This window comes from Epinephelus moara, chromosome 12 (assembly GCF_006386435.1).
Source record: "Epinephelus moara isolate mb chromosome 12, YSFRI_EMoa_1.0, whole genome shotgun sequence".
Classification (NCBI taxonomy): domain Eukaryota; kingdom Metazoa; phylum Chordata; class Actinopteri; order Perciformes; family Serranidae; genus Epinephelus; species Epinephelus moara.
In genome coordinates this window covers 7,740,404-7,757,031 of record NC_065517.1, presented here as the reverse complement: position 1 = coordinate 7,757,031, position 16,628 = coordinate 7,740,404, and the positions used below count along the sequence as shown (strand labels likewise).

General features: G+C 40.8%; 1 protein-coding gene across 2 annotated transcripts in view; it reads left to right on the top strand.

Moving 5' to 3' along the window:
- Positions 1 to 13,016: 13,016 nt before the first annotated feature.
- The window catches only part of bach2b (BTB and CNC homology 1, basic leucine zipper transcription factor 2b), a 136,255-nt gene continuing 132,643 nt past the window's right edge, over positions 13,017 to 16,628 (top strand). The window contains exon 1 of one of the 2 annotated variants that reach the window (XM_050057885.1): positions 13,017 to 13,372. The gene's annotated coding sequence lies outside the window, so the exon portion shown is untranslated. The remainder of the gene's footprint in view (positions 13,373 to 16,628) is intronic. The other variant, XM_050057886.1, reaches the window with a different exon arrangement.

Genomic DNA, 16,628 nt, shown 5'->3' with positions numbered 1-16,628 from the left:
AGGAAACAGGTTCATCGGAGTTGAGCGTTAAGAGAGTCATATGTGTTCCTGACTGTCTGTTGTGGGTTTACATTGCTTGTGTGTTGTCTTTCATACATGACATTGTGTGTGTTTGTATGTTTTTTTTTCGAGGAATGAGGAGCTGTCCTGAAGGTAACCTGAGCCTGATATGTCGGTCTGTGGCAGCCGCTGTTATGAATGGCGGTTAGAACGTTCCCTGAGGCACCGTCAGACTCACAGTAATTGATGTAATCAAAGGCATTTGGCTTTGGGTCACATGACGGCTTGCTGGCTGACAACAGCACTGCATTTACGTCTTTGTACCTCTGCCTGGACTTGCCGCTCTCCTTAGCCAGCGAATTCATGGAAGTTCTTCTTGGCTGGCGGGTCTATCTGTGGGACCGCAAACCCTGATGAATCACTTGGAAATGAGTCATCCTCGCTCTCAAAGTGATGACTCTTTGACCGACGTGTCTCTCGTTCTGAGCAGGGCTTTTTTTTTCATGGTTTTGGATTTGCCTTTGAACACTTTTCCTATGAGTCACAGCTATGAGAAGATGCAGGATTATACATGTGCCTGTTTTGCTCACAGTGCAAATTTACTGATCTGCTCTGGATATAAACTGTGCTGCTGTTACTGAATGAAAAGCCGAGTGAAATCCCAAAATGGTTGGATAAAGAAAAGGAATTATTTAAACCTGTCATACATTGTAGTTTCACAACATGTTGCAAATGGCTCTCATGGGCGCTTTAATAATGAGCCTTCTCTGTGCAGAAGGGAAGCTAAATACAGCCACAGTTTATGTGTGTGTTGCAGTGGTGCCCTCAGAGATTTTTCATTGGGATGGACAGATGGGACCGCTGAAAATCTTTGGGTGGCACACCAAAACCAAAAGCCATAACTAAATTTCAGGAATTCGATTAAACTGCTGTATACAGGCTAGTTAAAAACTGTCAACTGTAATTGTGTCGCTACTGGTGTGTTTGTGTTAACATGAGTACAAAAACTAGTGTTATAGAGACTGTGTTTTATCTAATCTCTCCTAAATAGCAGTTGTGATTAACCTGACTTTGTGACTCAACTGTGTTCCAGTGGTGCAGCATCAAAGAGTTATATCTCTGCATGAGAGGAAACAAATCTCTTCTACTACTGAATCCTAACTGAAGCACAAAGTATACAGTATCAGTCCATTCTAGGAATTTCTATAAGTCCATATTAAAAAATTACACATCTCACAATTTACGTCCAAGGCCAACATTTAGTGCTAATACAGGACATAATGTGCCCGTCATGTAGCATATCTGACTTTCATACAATAAATCAGAGGTTGCAGTTTTCTTCACGTGTAACCAGGGTAAAATCCTTCACCTTGTCAAAGTGTTTAAGCTGTCTCACTTTAACCATCATTTATTCACACAAATGTAAAAAATGTTGCTATTTGACATAAAAAGAAACATTCTCATTGAGGGTAATGCAGGGTTTCTCAAGTCAGATTTCTTTTCACATTGCAAATTTGCCTTTGGCAGCATACAACACCTCTTAGACCCTTGCCTTTGATAAGCAAACATTCCACAGACATAGGGACATCAGGAAGGGCAAGCAATACTTGAAAGCTATACCTAAGAAAAAGTACAGATATCTTACCAGTAAATGACTTTGATAGAAGTTCAAGTCGCCTATTAGAATATTTAGGGATGCACTATATTGGATATTTTGCCGATATATAACAATTATTTGGCCGATAAGCGATAAACGATACCGATAACAATACCAACAACAATATATCCACTTTTTCCCCTTTCTAATTTTGGTGATCATCAAGTCTCTTCTGTAGTGGAATTATTATGATATGCATACATACTCTTATTGTGATGGCCCACCAGCAGATTGAGACATGAATGCTGTACAATGTATGTATATTCATTCATTGTGCAAAATAAGAAAAAGCATGTTGGCCGTTCATTCTAAAGCCAATATCGACTGATACTGATGATATGCCAATAATATTGTGCATCCCTAAGAATATTACTTCAATAATTGTCTTGAAGTATCTGATATTCACTTTACTTACAGGTAAGTATCAAAAGTAATTTTAGAATATTAAAGCAACACAATGGAGGATTGCGCTTTTTACCTCATAAGGTCCGACACACACACACACACACACACACACACACACAAACTCAACAGAGTGCAGTCAGACAACAGCAGAGAGGCCGCAGTGCAGATGAAGGGAATATAACTTCAAGATCACTCTAGTTGACGACAACTACGCTTGTTACTGTAAGTAAGTGTGATAAAACCTCTGCCAGCCAAGCCAATACTTTGTGATCAATACATGTGATCAGCATGTAGAAAGCTGTATTTCAATCTGCTCTGTCTGCAGTCTCTCATTCATCACTATTATGTTTGCTGTTAGCAGTGCTAACAGCAAAGTGTTAAAGACAAACTAAAATGAAAGCTGTCTGTATGTAGGCTAACACTTTATCTGAAGATGTACCTGAGGCAGCCGACCTGCAGACAGTGAGTCTCCTCAGTAGAGGGTAACAGCAGTAACAGCGCCAGGTCACCATCGGTCGGGCATCCCTCCTCCTCTTTCAGCTCTCGCAAGCGTGTGAAAGCCGGGCCAATATTAATCCTTGTTTGAGCTCTTGTTTTATCACTCTCCTGTTTTCTTTTCTTTGTCTCCTCGGACAACACCTTCACCTTCTTCCTTTTCTTTGTCACTTCAGCCATGACAACCATGTCTAACTTCGTTCACCTTGGTTCAGCTACGCTACTCTAAAGAGAGGAAGTAGATATGATGTATGCCGTAAAGCAGCCAAATTTTGTAGTCCTGTTTTGTGTCCGGGTTCCTACCTGAACCCTGAAACTACATAGTGCCAGTGCAAGCGAAACAGACGCTCTCAAGCAATGACGGCGGTGTCATCCAACCTATTGTGAGTTGATGTATCATCAAAAGGATCTTGGATATATATTTTAAGGGCTCAAAAACTCCATTGTGTTGCTTTAAATATTTTGAGAATTATAAAATTATTTCATTGTAGGATATCACCGATAAAAATTGAGCCCACACCAAACTTGAAGAACACATATTTTTTTCACAACTTAAATGATTTAAAGAACAAAATCCAGTTTTTCCTTCCCTGACACTTCATCCTTCCATCTCTTCCTCCCTCCTTCCTTCCCTATTTTGTAGTAAGTAACTAAGACACTTGGGAAAAATGTATCAGAGTAAGGGTATATGTTTTATTTAGTAAGTGTAGTGGAGTGGAGTAACTGCCAGAGTGAATGTCAGCATTGTACGTTTCTGCAAACAACAAGTATATTACATGTTATAACGAAGCTGATACGTTGAATCTTCGTGTATTTTTACATTTCAACAACTCGGTGGTTAATGTGTGGCTAGGGTTTAGGCACAAAAACCTCTTGGTTCAGGCTTAAAACATGAAAAATACAATGTCTTTGTAAAAAGTAATTGCTTTTCCTGCCATGGTACCTGCTGGAAACACATTGACAGGTGACTAAAAACCAACCTTTTTTTTATGGTCTCGAACAGTAGTGTGCAGTGGTCTGTAGCTTAGCAGGCAAATCACCTAGGTTACAGGCCACCATCCCCTGACAACGTCAGCTCATATACTGCGTCACTTTAGAAACATTGATATGATACGCATGAACATAACGGATCTTTGGTTTGCAGAAACATACAATGCCAACATTTTCTTCAGGCATCGGGGCTGACACATGATGTTTTCCTAACCGTTACCAGGTGGATTTTGTGCATCACTACATGTTAATCATAGCCAGTGGTGTAAGGCAGTTACGACAGGCCCCAGTGCACGCTATTATGAAGGGCCCAATAGTGTGCGCTATTGTGCATATATTGTCTCGTCACATGATCAGAGACTTGACATTGGATAACATTAACATACATGTTACCCAGCAATCATCATTGCATATCTGTATATCACAAACAATACCAAAGAAAATGAAAAATTAATAACTACATTTAAAAATTTGTTTATTTGGAATAAGCATTTAATTTTGTTACAGATGCTATTAAATATTTTAGACAAAAAGAAAAAAATACATGACGGGGATGGGTTTGCCTTTTTCAGTTTCATATATAGCAAATGGTACTGTTTCTAATTTAATGGGAGTTCTTCTTTGAACACAGGCATATTTTCAAGGTGGCAATCACTCAGAAGGGCCCATTTTCCACCCAACACATTGTTGGAGGCCCACCACCTCACAAGCCCCAGTGCAACCACACTGCCTGCACTGTCTATACTTACACCCCTGACCACAGCGTTGCTGAAATGTAAAAGAACGTACTGTAAAGTTTCAACATATCCACTACAGATGTAACATATCTATGGTTTACATAAATGTACAATGCCAACTTTTATTCTGGCGACTGGGTTGGCATTTACCTCACAATATAATCATGTTTCATAGAGAAATATAGACTGTACATAGAAAAAAAACTGTATATAGTGGTTCATCACACAGTAGGAGATGTGATACAAAAAGAACTGGATTATATTTGTAACTAACAGTGTCATTAGAAACTGCCTCACCCTGTCTCCTGTCCTGCTGTGAACCATGTTGGTCATATTGTGTCTGAGCGCAGGACTAGGACAGTGTGCCTGCATGGTTAAAGACTAACACCTGTTGACATGGACATGCTATGTCTACCATCGGTTGCTTCTCAGTAACACGTGCATGACAAGACGTATTTTCTTCTGACAACTATCAACCAAACAAAAACATTCCACTCATGTTGCACAATCACCAGCACTGCCTTGTCCTTAAGCTGAGGGTTTCAGAGTTTCCACACAGACCGGGCCCCCCTCTACGTGGAGCTTCCTCTTTCTGTCATGGAGGAATGGCAGACGTTTCACATGCTGCTTTTATTAAGTCTAATTAGACTTCCTGACATAAGAACACAGTGTTTGTCCACAGTATGGGTGCTGGGCGGGAAGCCTAGGCCAATACCATCGCTCTGTAGACTCTTTCAGCACCCCTCCACCTCCACCAACACCACATTCATACTCCACGCCTTCCCCCCTTTTCCGCCACCCAACTTCAGTCAGCCGTCTTTCTTGAAAAGGCCTCGAGGAAAGGTCATCGAGTGCAGGAATGTCATTGCTTACCGAGTGTCTATGCATGTGTGTGTGTTCAGGGAGTCTATACTCTGTAATTAAATTCTCCTCATGCATTTAGTGCATTGGGAGCAAGAGCAAAATGTTGACTGTGAATGCACTGCGCTGAGACAAAGGAGTCGAGGCTCGTCTCCCAGCCGCTTTAGACACGGGGCCGCTCCTGCCTGCTGAAGGCCCCCGGCCCAGCTTTGCAGCTCCACTTCAGGCTTCAGAATTAAAAAACCCCCAGATGTCTCAGAGGTTTCTGCGTGGATGAATATGAATATGAATACCTTCACTAATCTAGGGGATTAGCTGCTGGATTGTCAAAGTGTTTCTCTGGACCCCAAAAATCAGCCCATGACAGATTGCAATTCTCCCTCAGTGCTGTACTTTTTTATTTAGCTTCTTATTTCAGGGAACCTCTGATTTTCTTCTCCCACATTTAACTTTCAAATTGTAAGTAATGCATAATGATTTCAAATGGCAGCATGTGCAGGCTGCAATGAAATCTGTGCCTATCATCTGAGTTCTTAGAGGTAAGCTGACTTTGCACATAAAAAAGTATCATTTGGATTAAGCAAATGGCTCCTCTGCCTGTTATGTTTACAGGGCCTGTCGAGAAGTGACATGTTTAAAGTCCAACTGAAATGTAAATTCTCCTCACTGAACCTAAGTTTTCAAGAAAAGCGTAAAAATATTTCTGGACATATTTGTGGAAACCAGCTGTGAGTGATAAACAACTGATGTTTCACTTCTGAACAGAAGGATCATGCTGTATAGCCTATACTGAGCAAAAAGCATTCCCCCCCCCCATTTTGTGTTCCACTGTTAGGCTACACTGGTGATGAAAGCTGTGTGTGTCTTAAAAACTGTGCCATAGTGACAAGAGAATGGGCATTGTGCAGAATTGCTATTGTCTTGCATAAAGTGGTGCAGGAATGAGTCCTTAAACCTGGAAATGTGTAAGCATATTAGCACTTCCGCTTCCCTTGTCTTTAAGTCCGTAGGTTTTTTGAATGAGATTTTAGTTACATGCCTGAATTAAGGTTAAGAGAATTTCATGTTTTGTTCTATGACATAAAATATGTTGGTAAATACCCCACTTGTGAATTTTAAAGCCTTTATGTGTCTTTAAAAAGACAGCTGCAAACAGGTGGATAAATGAGACTACAGAGCGTCATCACACTGCAACGTTCCCGAAAACAGCTTTTCAGCCTTGTGATAGTGACTTTAAGTCATCCACAGCATGGTGTTGTTCGTTTATAGCAGTGATACTCAATATTTGGGAAGACCCTGACAGCTGAAACAGCTGATCAGTAATGTAAGTTGAATGTTCGGAATGTCAGAAATCATTTGGCAAAGGTGTTTCCATATCCCATTTAGCACAGCAAATCTTTTCTGACAAAGGAAAAACCAGCTCAAGTGAGCATAAAAACTTTGTTACCCAATTAAGGAAGTTGTACTTTATCAAACTTGCCCATTTTCATACTGCATTTCTAATGCAACACTTTCAAGTGCACGTGAAAATACATTTATGGGAACACGGCTAGTAATGTCAATAATTTGAATCACAGAGTATGGAGTACCAAAAGTATGGCATAGCGCTGACTACAGACTGGTCCAGCCACGGGGTCCAGATCTCTCCTTAGTCATTAGTTCAAGGTCCACACAGTTTAACATATTCAGCATCATACTTGCGTTTGGCCATGCCGTCAACTAGTTTGCTGTCTCTGTTAAGAAGCTGTCTGTTATTCAGTCACTCTACAGCAGGAAATTAGCCTGGAAATCCAGACCCAAATCTAGAAAGATTTAGGGTCTAGCTATGAGTAATGAAAATGGCCCAACTCGAGGGGCAGCACCAAGCANGTGTCATCTGTTTAGCTCGCCTCTGATCCCGCCTATATCAGATACACTGATGTGATTGGTGCAGCTTGGCTCCAATGGCATGGGTAATGAGCATCATTACTGATTGCCAGAGTGAAGGCCAAAACACATCGGCGGCGTCATATGACGGCGGCATCATTGACGCGAGTCAAGTGCCACCCCCAACACACACAAAAAGCGTTGCACTGCAGGGTGTCAAGCGGATTTGTATTGCACACTCCAGTCCGCTAGGTGGCGGTACTGGTTGCCAACCGCCAATTAGAACAAAAGACGAGGAAGAAGATGGGGCGCAAGAAGAAAACACACAACGCAGGACGACCACGACAACTAGACAACGACGTTACGTTGCTTATTGTAGTTGTCTTTATGTTATTAATAACTTGAAAAACTAAATTACGGGAGCTGGGAAGTACAAAATAGCGCTTTTTCAAGGGCGGCGACGCTGGAAAAATAGGACAACGTCGACGAGCGTCGAGCCGCCACCGGTGTGGGTTTGTAAATAGAAAATAATGGGGGCGGCTGTTCTGACGCGCTCGTACAGCGCCGGTGTGTTTTGGCCTTGACTCACTAAGCAAATTCAAATTGTGCTCTCGCGAGACCTCTGAATTTCCAGGGTAGCAGGAAATGGCACCTCAAAATAAAAGCTCTGTGTCGGAAAGTCACTGTGCTTTAAAATAAAGTGTGTTTTTTACAAACTCGACACATTTGCGAGTCACTTGCGGGCCTTTGAGAATGGACCTACAACCCACTTTTGGACCACAACTCATTAGTCAGGAGCCACTGGTGTAGAGTATGGAGTTTAAGGTTCATCGTCACTGGTGTTTATTTAATAAAGAATTCCTGTGCATTAAAGATAGCAATTAAATTACAATGACATTTTCAGACTCATTTTTGATATTGTACTTTATTTTGAAGTTTGCTCATCATCATAAAATGGCACCATCATCTCCCTTTGCACACAGCATGCACACTTCTCTGTCCTTTTTCTGAATGTCTCTCACTTTGATGCCTTCTCCATGCCAATAACAAACGCCTGTTGGTGGTGTTGTTTTTGATGTCAGCAGCAGCACCATCTCAAATCGCCAGTTTAATGCATGCAGCAGCACAGGGAGCTGCTCTTTGAATGCCACTCATGAAATATCCGGTGAAAAGTGACGGCTGCTATGAAGAAGGGGCTGTCTGCTGTACTGTGATAATTCATAATTACATGCAAACTCCCCAGGGGTAGTTTTTACATTAGAAATTAAAACATCTCCAGTGAGTGTTTGCTTGTCCAAATAGGATGTGAGCTCCTTCCAGAACAAAAACCCTGCCTCCCTCACATGGCTGATGTTTAAGCCGAACAGCGCTCTCCAGCTTACCTTCCTCCCACTGCCTTGCTCCGCTTATTTAGCATCATGCATTTGCATTTCTGTTTGTTTGTCCTGGTCTGTTTTCACTTTTGAAAACTTAGAATAAGCTCCTATGTAACTGGTTTTCTCACCAAATACAATCACTTAGTTTGACCCTCCATCTTACAATATTATAGCATTAAAACATTTCTATAGAACCTTGTAATGTAACTGGGGAACTCACTAGTCATAGTTTATAGTAACCTTTGCATTCATATCACCATAAGTACCCCAAAACATAGGGAAATGGACTTATTGTGCATGATGTCCTTTTGAAATGTATTATGCTTTACAATGCTGGGATGCTCCTCGCTTTCGAACACGCTGCTATGGACATGTACCATGACCCTTTATAGGCAAACAATACGTGACTGCTTATCGCATCATGGCTGAATTACCAACTGTACAAAGCAGGTAAATGTCCTACAGCCTCCAACCAATTCACCAGAAAAAATGTTGGTACTATACGGTGCTGCAAACCACAGAAAAAATTACATTTGTACATTATTATATAGAGGACATGTTGAAAGTTTACATTTCAACAACGCTGAGGTTAATGTGTGGTTTGGTTTATGCACAGTCACCACTTGGTTATGGTTTCGTAAAGTTTGTGTTTTGTCTTGAAATACCCGGTTTGTGGGGCACAGTCTCCATGGGAAAAGCAGCAATGTCTCGGTAAAACACACAACCGCTTTTTGTGACTCAAAAACAGCGACAGGTCACTAGAAAACACCCACATTTGGTGGCTATAAAGTCTCTGGAAGCACAGCAATGACTCACTAAAAAACAACTGATTTTGTTGTCTAGGGGCTTGACAGCCATCTCACCTAGGTGACATGCATCCATCACCCCTTCACCTCTTGATGGTGATCGATGATCTTATACCTCATCACTTTAGTAACTTGATATGATAGGTATAAAATGTGCAAATGTAACATATTCCTGGTTTGCAAAAACGTACAATGCTAACATTTTCTTCTGGTGACTGGGCTGGCAGCCTCAAGCCCCTCGGGGCTCCAAATGTCCAAGGTGTACTGTATGTCTGTTAGGTTCGGTAAATTCAATAATTGCAAATTTGTACCACTTAAGTATAACATCAGCTGAGGAGATCAAGAATCCCTGTGTCAAATCTTTATTTTAAGACCTGTATTATTTTTGGTGTAATTGTACTCACATGGTGCATGTTCCTGAACAAAATTTGATTTAATCAAATTGCCACAAGCTAATGACTTCATCAGGCCACCACAGAGCAAGCAAAATATATAGACAGAAACACACTGATCAGATAGCTGCAATCTGCATCATCAATGAATCATCTGTTCAATGTTAGGTCCTGTCTTTTTAACAATTTATATTGACAATATTACATCCTGCGGCATGGTGGTGTGGTGGTTAGCACTGTTGCCTCACAGCAAGAGGGTTCCCGGTTCAATCCCGGGTGTGGGAGCCCGTGTGCGGAGTTTGAATGTTGTCAGCGTGGGTTCTCTACCAGTACTCCAGCTTCCTCCCACAGTCCAAAGTCATGCAGATTGGAGATAGGTTGGGATAAGCAATTAGAAAATGGAAGGATACTACATCCTCTATAACAAATTCTTATGCCCATCTTTATGTGGATGATACAGTTCTGTATTGCTTTGCTAGTACTGCACACTCGGTCATTGACATCCTACAACAAGCCTTTGATAAATTTCAAGATGCACTTTTTAATTTGAAATAAGTTCTGAATGCAGACACACTTGTCAACAAGCTATAACAAAAACATTGGATATATGTACACACACAGAGCTTTTTCCGATGCTCTGTAGAAAGCAGAGAACTGAATCCATCATCTTGTCAGTCTTGGATTGCAGTGATGTCATCTACAGACATTCCTCTGCCGTCACTCTTAAACCCCGAGATTCAGTATATCACTCCGCCCTAAGATTTATTACCTCTAACCATTACTCTACTTATCATCGCATCTTGGATGAAAAGGTTCGGTACAGTAAGACGCATTATAGAAATTGGTTTCTATTGGTTTATATAAAGCCCTAAATGGAAACATGTCTTCATATAGCCTATCACTTCTTTAATGTGCTGGTTCCATAGTTTAGTTTAGTTTAGTTTAGCTTAGTTATTTGCATGTACATGTGTTGAAAACAATGGGAAAAAATAAATTATAAGTTAAAACATTGTGCAGGAGAGGTTAGAAGCAGAAAAATGAATTATGAAGGAAGGGTAGGCTATATACAGTATATATACATATAATTGAACAAGAGATCCAGACTAAGCAGTAATACAATATTGTCAGATATGCACAATTTACAAAAAATATTTACAAGCTGAAAGACATTATAAATGAATCAATGAAGTGTTAAGGGTCTTTCTTTTAAGATGTTTTTTGAATAACGATAATGTAGATGATGACTGTAGAGATGGAAGCAGGTTGTTCCAAAGAGATGGTCCTCTGTATTTCAATGAATATTAATTAAGGGAAGTTGATTAAGGAGAAGTCCAAAACTGCTTGTAGTTGTTGTGCTGTATGCAAGTACTACATTCTTGAATGTAACTGCTTTAAACTATTGTTGTTTGTATGTTTCTCATTAATCAGTTTCTGTTTTATTTAGTCTAAATTGTATTCTCAACATCATTGGAAATGAGGGCATGGCCTCAATGACATTTTTGAATGATGTGTCAATGAGTTATAAAGCGTATTTTGTCTGACTCGTGCCTTTAGTTTGAGTTTTTGATTCAGCACCTGAAAACAAATGTGAGAGCAGTTGGGTTCGAAGTGATTGTGTTTGAAAGGTTTGTTTTTGAGTTTAGTCAAATCATCCTGCACAAAACTATGCATTTAAAACATTCATAGAAAACAAACATGATGTCCCAATTCAATTCAATGTGTTTCAAGCATTTTCCTTTTGAACTGGGACAGTTTCTTTCTTCAATAAAAATGTTGTTTTGTTCACTGACTGAGCGCCCTACAATCTGATTTAAACAACAATATATACATTTTCTGTGACTTGCCACACACAGCAAGTTTTTGATTTATGAGTACCTTTAAATGCAAATATAGTGTAAGCACTGAAGGGTTGAAAATAGTGTGAGAAGAGGACTTGGGGTTACATTTGAGGACAATGTCTGGAGTACATTTGTAAGAGAGATGCCAGATCAAAGCTGATTCAATATACAATTTCCAAGAGAATATATATATATATATATATATATGTATATATATCAAAGCTACAGGTGATGGGCCTGATACCATCCAACTTGTGCTGGAGATGCAACACTAGCTTAGGCGATATAGTGCACATGTTTTTTAGTTGCCCCTCATTGGTTACTTTCTGGCAAAAGGTCATGGAGAAGATCAGCAGCAGTCTGGGGACACAGGTAACTCTGAACCCCAGTCTGTGCCTCTTGAACATTACAAAAGATATGAAAGATGTGAGCCCTGAGTATTTAAAATGGGTCAAAGTTGCCATCACTACCACCAAATGGGTCGTACTCAGACACTGGGAAGAGAGTGATCCTCCAAACTATCAAGAACGGCTTAACACCCTCGCGGAATCAGCCTTCTATGGCCGCCTCATTTATAAGATAAACAATAAACTGGACGTCTTCTTGGAAATCTGGGAACCATTTCTGATACATTCCAGGGAATCCAACTCAGAGTAGTGTCTTGACATATCTTGGAGCCAAACATACAGTCACAGCCCAGTGGTTCAGACTGGAGGTATATGATGTAGTCAAGGGGGGTGGGGGTAAATACAGATTTTGTCTCCTGAATAGTTCCGTTGCAACCTTTATGTAGCTCATATCTATTTTGTATAATATCTAATTTGTAGCCTATCAGTTTTTTATTCTATTTTGTGTATTTAATTTTTTTACATATACAAAAATATATACTTATTTATTGTATTTTAATTTACACTGATATATGTGTATTAAAGGGCCCTACTACACACACATTAGGTACATTGTATCGATCCTGTGCAGGTGAAGTAAAGCTGGGGCGGATCACACAGATGCAGGGAACCTGTCATGTAAATGTAATGTTATGTTTCTGAATAATGTGTCCTTTAATATCATTTTACAATCTTGTCATCTGTTATTATATGTACAAGTAACTCTGTGTCATGATCTAGGTTGCTGTAACTTTTTTTCTTTTTTCTTAAGTAGGCTAAACAATGAAAAGTATAATTGAAAAAAACAAAAAACATGTAAGGACATATGAAATAGAAATGAAACGCCACCCCAATTTTTGGAGTTTTCAGGTGGTTTGACTAAAACAATAGGTAAACACTGGACTAAGTGGTCTTGACGTTTGCGTCTGCAGCTTGTGAAAAATGTCTTGTGTCATCTTTCACCGTCACATTCCCGCTGTGTGCACCGAGAGGAGGAGGAGGAGGAGGGAAGGAGGAGGGGGGCGCGAGGCCGCCGAACCAGCGAGCACGAGGGGAGGGATTTGAGCGAGCAGCCAGTAGTGCGATTCTCCAAGCTCCTCTGCGCACGATCCGCTGAGTACGCGCGCGCTTCCCGCTGCAACCAACGCAAAGCGGCGCGGCGCTAACGATGTTGTGAATGAGGGGATAGAGTGACGTCAGCGGCCGAATGTCAACAATGTAGCGACTGAGAGTAGGCGTTCCAGTCGAGTGTAACAAACAGCGGAGACGGAGCGGCACGCCGCGCTGGATCAACACGCACGCATACACACTCAGGCGCGCGCGCAGTCGTACGCACACACACACACACGCACGCACGGAGCGGCAACAACAGACCGTAGAGTCACACACAGACGTTGTTTTTCTGTTAAGTGAGAAATAAGCGAGTTGCAGCGGCGGGAGAAGAAGTCACCTATCTGCAGCCGGGAGGCTTTGAGGAAACGACAAAGCGAGTCATCATGTGAGAGAACTTAATGTGGGAAACGGACAAAAGGGCTGGAATACGAGGAGAATAGAAAGTAAAAGGTGAGCTGCCATGCACGTTTTCTCCCTCTCTCATCTCGCTGTGTTTGTCAAATCTCAGCCTATTGTTAATTTGCTCTCATAACCCGAGTTGCAAACTTGCATAAGTGTCGCAGCGGTGGGCTTGAGCCGGGAGAGTCCTCACTGTGATCTATGGAAAACAAAGTCACTTATTGAAAAAAGAAAAAAAAAAGAAAAAGAAAAACCGCATGCATGACTCTTGAAAGCTCGGCGGTGATGCGAATATTGAAGGGTGTAATGTGTTGGGGTGTGAACGCGGGTTCGGGAGTGAAACACAAACTCTGTACCACATCCTGTTATGCTTTGAGTCAATACGCCGTGTGCGCTCCCCCCTTTTCTCTCTGTTTTTTTTTTTTTTGTGTGCAAAAGTAGATGCGTTGGTGATCCCAGAGGAGTGTCAGGCATGCCGCTGCTTCTACCAGGAAAAAAACACTCCATAAAAGAAGTCGCTGTCACTTGCAGCGTCATTAAACGCCTCCCTCATTCATTACATGTGCATTCATCAAATTAATTTGCAGCTATTTTTAATTATTTTATCATCATCTTTATATTATGATTACTATGCTGTGCACTTAAACATTTCCCCCACTCTCCTAACTGAAATAATACATTATGACACCTGCTCATTAATCCACATTAAAAAAAAAACCATCCAAATATTTGCTGTGTAAGGACGAGCCAATGGAATCATCTCAATCGCTCGACGGTGTCGTTTAAGAACCCATATTTTCATTATTATTAACCCCTTATGTTCAAACGCATCGGGAGCGAGCCCCACTCTCATCAGCACGCCCCAAATTAAAGAAAACATTTGGAGATTTTTCTAAAACCAAGTGGTGACTGTATCAAAACAGCTGCGCCTTTACGCGCGGTCCTGCATTGTCATGTGGATCGGGTGCTGCAGCAGTGGCTTAGTCAGTCCCTGTCAGTCTTATTATGTAGGAGTCAGCGGTGGAGTGGTGATATATGCTGTGATGCAAGTCGGTGATAAGTTGATGTAATAAATAAAAGAGGATTTTTTGTGGGAAAACCCCGTTTTGGTTAAAAAATCCCTTAGAAAAAAACAGTTTGATGCTTCATGCGTATATGAGCCATTGACGTGTTCAAGATGTCCATTTGATATTTAACATGACTGGTGACAACATTTACAATGAGAATAAATCATCTCAGCTTTCTTTTCACATTTGCTTTCTTGAGTTTCTCGTGGAATTAAAAGACGCATGTGTCCACAGTGTCCAGGCAGTGAGTGCTGCGTCCGTGGCAAAAATAACAAGGCAGCTTTGAATGTGTTTAATTCGGCATACTATTGTTTGATGGCCACGTGTTTGCGACGAGGTGCCTGGAATCATAAGGGAGTGGAGTGATGCTGCCATTAACGCGGTGATACAGCATTTTGAGGGAGCGGTGACATCCAGGGCATCACAACCTCTTTGTCTGTTTGTGCTGATGCAACGCGATGATGGCACTGAGGGGGGGGGGGGGGGGGGGGGGTCGCAGCATCACCGTCCATAACCATTCCTCACATCATGTGTCGCCTTTTTCTGCCATTATTCTTATGGAATTCTCACATTGTAGTTATTAGATGTGCTGCAGGTGATTTTGAGCGCGTGCTGAGAGGCTGTGCGTGTGTCGTAGTAAAATCTAACCGTTGACATTTTAAAGGGGGCTGTAATGAAAACTGGCATCGCTCTGCTTTCACAACACGTGCATATAGCGGCAGCACTCATGCGCAGTTTTACGCAGGGAGCCTTTTGTTCCGTACAGTAGCCCCGCTGCCTTTCTTTTCCCATGCATGGCAATCCCCTGCTTATTGTAAGAGAGGGGGGGAGGAGGGGTGTCCAAAACTGTAAACCCCACAGTGACTCAGTCAGGCTTAAATGCCACTTCATCATATCTGCCAGCGCTTTATTTCCCCTGCTTATATTATCATAGGATGTATCCTGTGATATTTACAGTATATCTGCATCACCGTTCAGTGTTTTTCTTTGTCCATCAAGAAAGAAGGATTACGTGGCACATGACATTTTGACCTTGGTACCAAATTTTCCTCAGTAGATCGTGAGGATAAAACAAATAATTTATTTCAAATATTTTAACATCAGTCAGTTTAATAGGTTAGGGATCGAGACATATTTCTCAGCAAGCATCAGTCAAATTTATGTTGAGATGTGTTCACGGACTAGAGCATTTCTGCAGTGTTTTTAGTCTGCTCTCATTATGTGGAATAAGACTTTTCAATTGTTGTAGCTTTGTGTGTGCGTTTGCTTGTTTTTTGTTTGGCTGGGAACCTCTGATTTTGTCTGAATCTGTAAAGAAATTGCATGCCGTGGGGTTTCTGTAGGCTCCTCAGCTCATACCCGCATCCAGGAAATACCTGTCCATTGACATCCAGTCATTTTTAATCCCACATTTAGTTTGCTTTTGGCTAAATAACAATACTTCTGAGTAGGTGTACACAAAATAATCCAACCAATACTATCATCACATTAGGTATAAGTGATTATTGAAATCAATTTTAAAATTTGAATAAGAATATTTTTCCGCCATTGACATACATTATATCATACTACATCCATTCAAAATGACCTTAAAAAACAATCAGATTGCCAAAATAATGCTATAAAATGATAGCATGATATGAGTATGTTATCACAATATACATTTACTGAATGCCAGTAAACATACTATTGAATTATTGCCCAGTTATTGCATCACCTTTTTTTAATCCCCCCTCTCTTCTGCCCTTACTGTAAATGTTGCAATGTAAAAGTCACATTATTGATGTTTGTTGGGGTCAAGGCCTTTGTTAGGGCATAAGAAATACTGATGGCATCATATACCCCCACTGTCCACCCCACATAGCATTATGACCAGACAATAAAAAGAAAGAAAGAAAGAATTCTTGAGAGCAAATATGAGATATTATATTAAAAGCCTGTATTTAGTCATGGCCTGTTGAAGGCAGAGCAGCTGTGACATCACAGGCTCCTCGTAAACAGCAGTCAGTACACTGGAAATAAACATTGCTGCATCATATAATGCAATGACCAACAACTACCTCTGTTGGAGGGATGAAAAAAGGAACAAAACATTTTCTAATTTGTTGTATCTTCATACTTGATTTATTCAGATGTCCATTAAATATCATATTTTTTGCATGACGTATACATGTTTAGCTAATGTTAATGTCTTTATTATGTTATATTTGTCAGGTAGCCCTCATGTATTGGTATTTGGT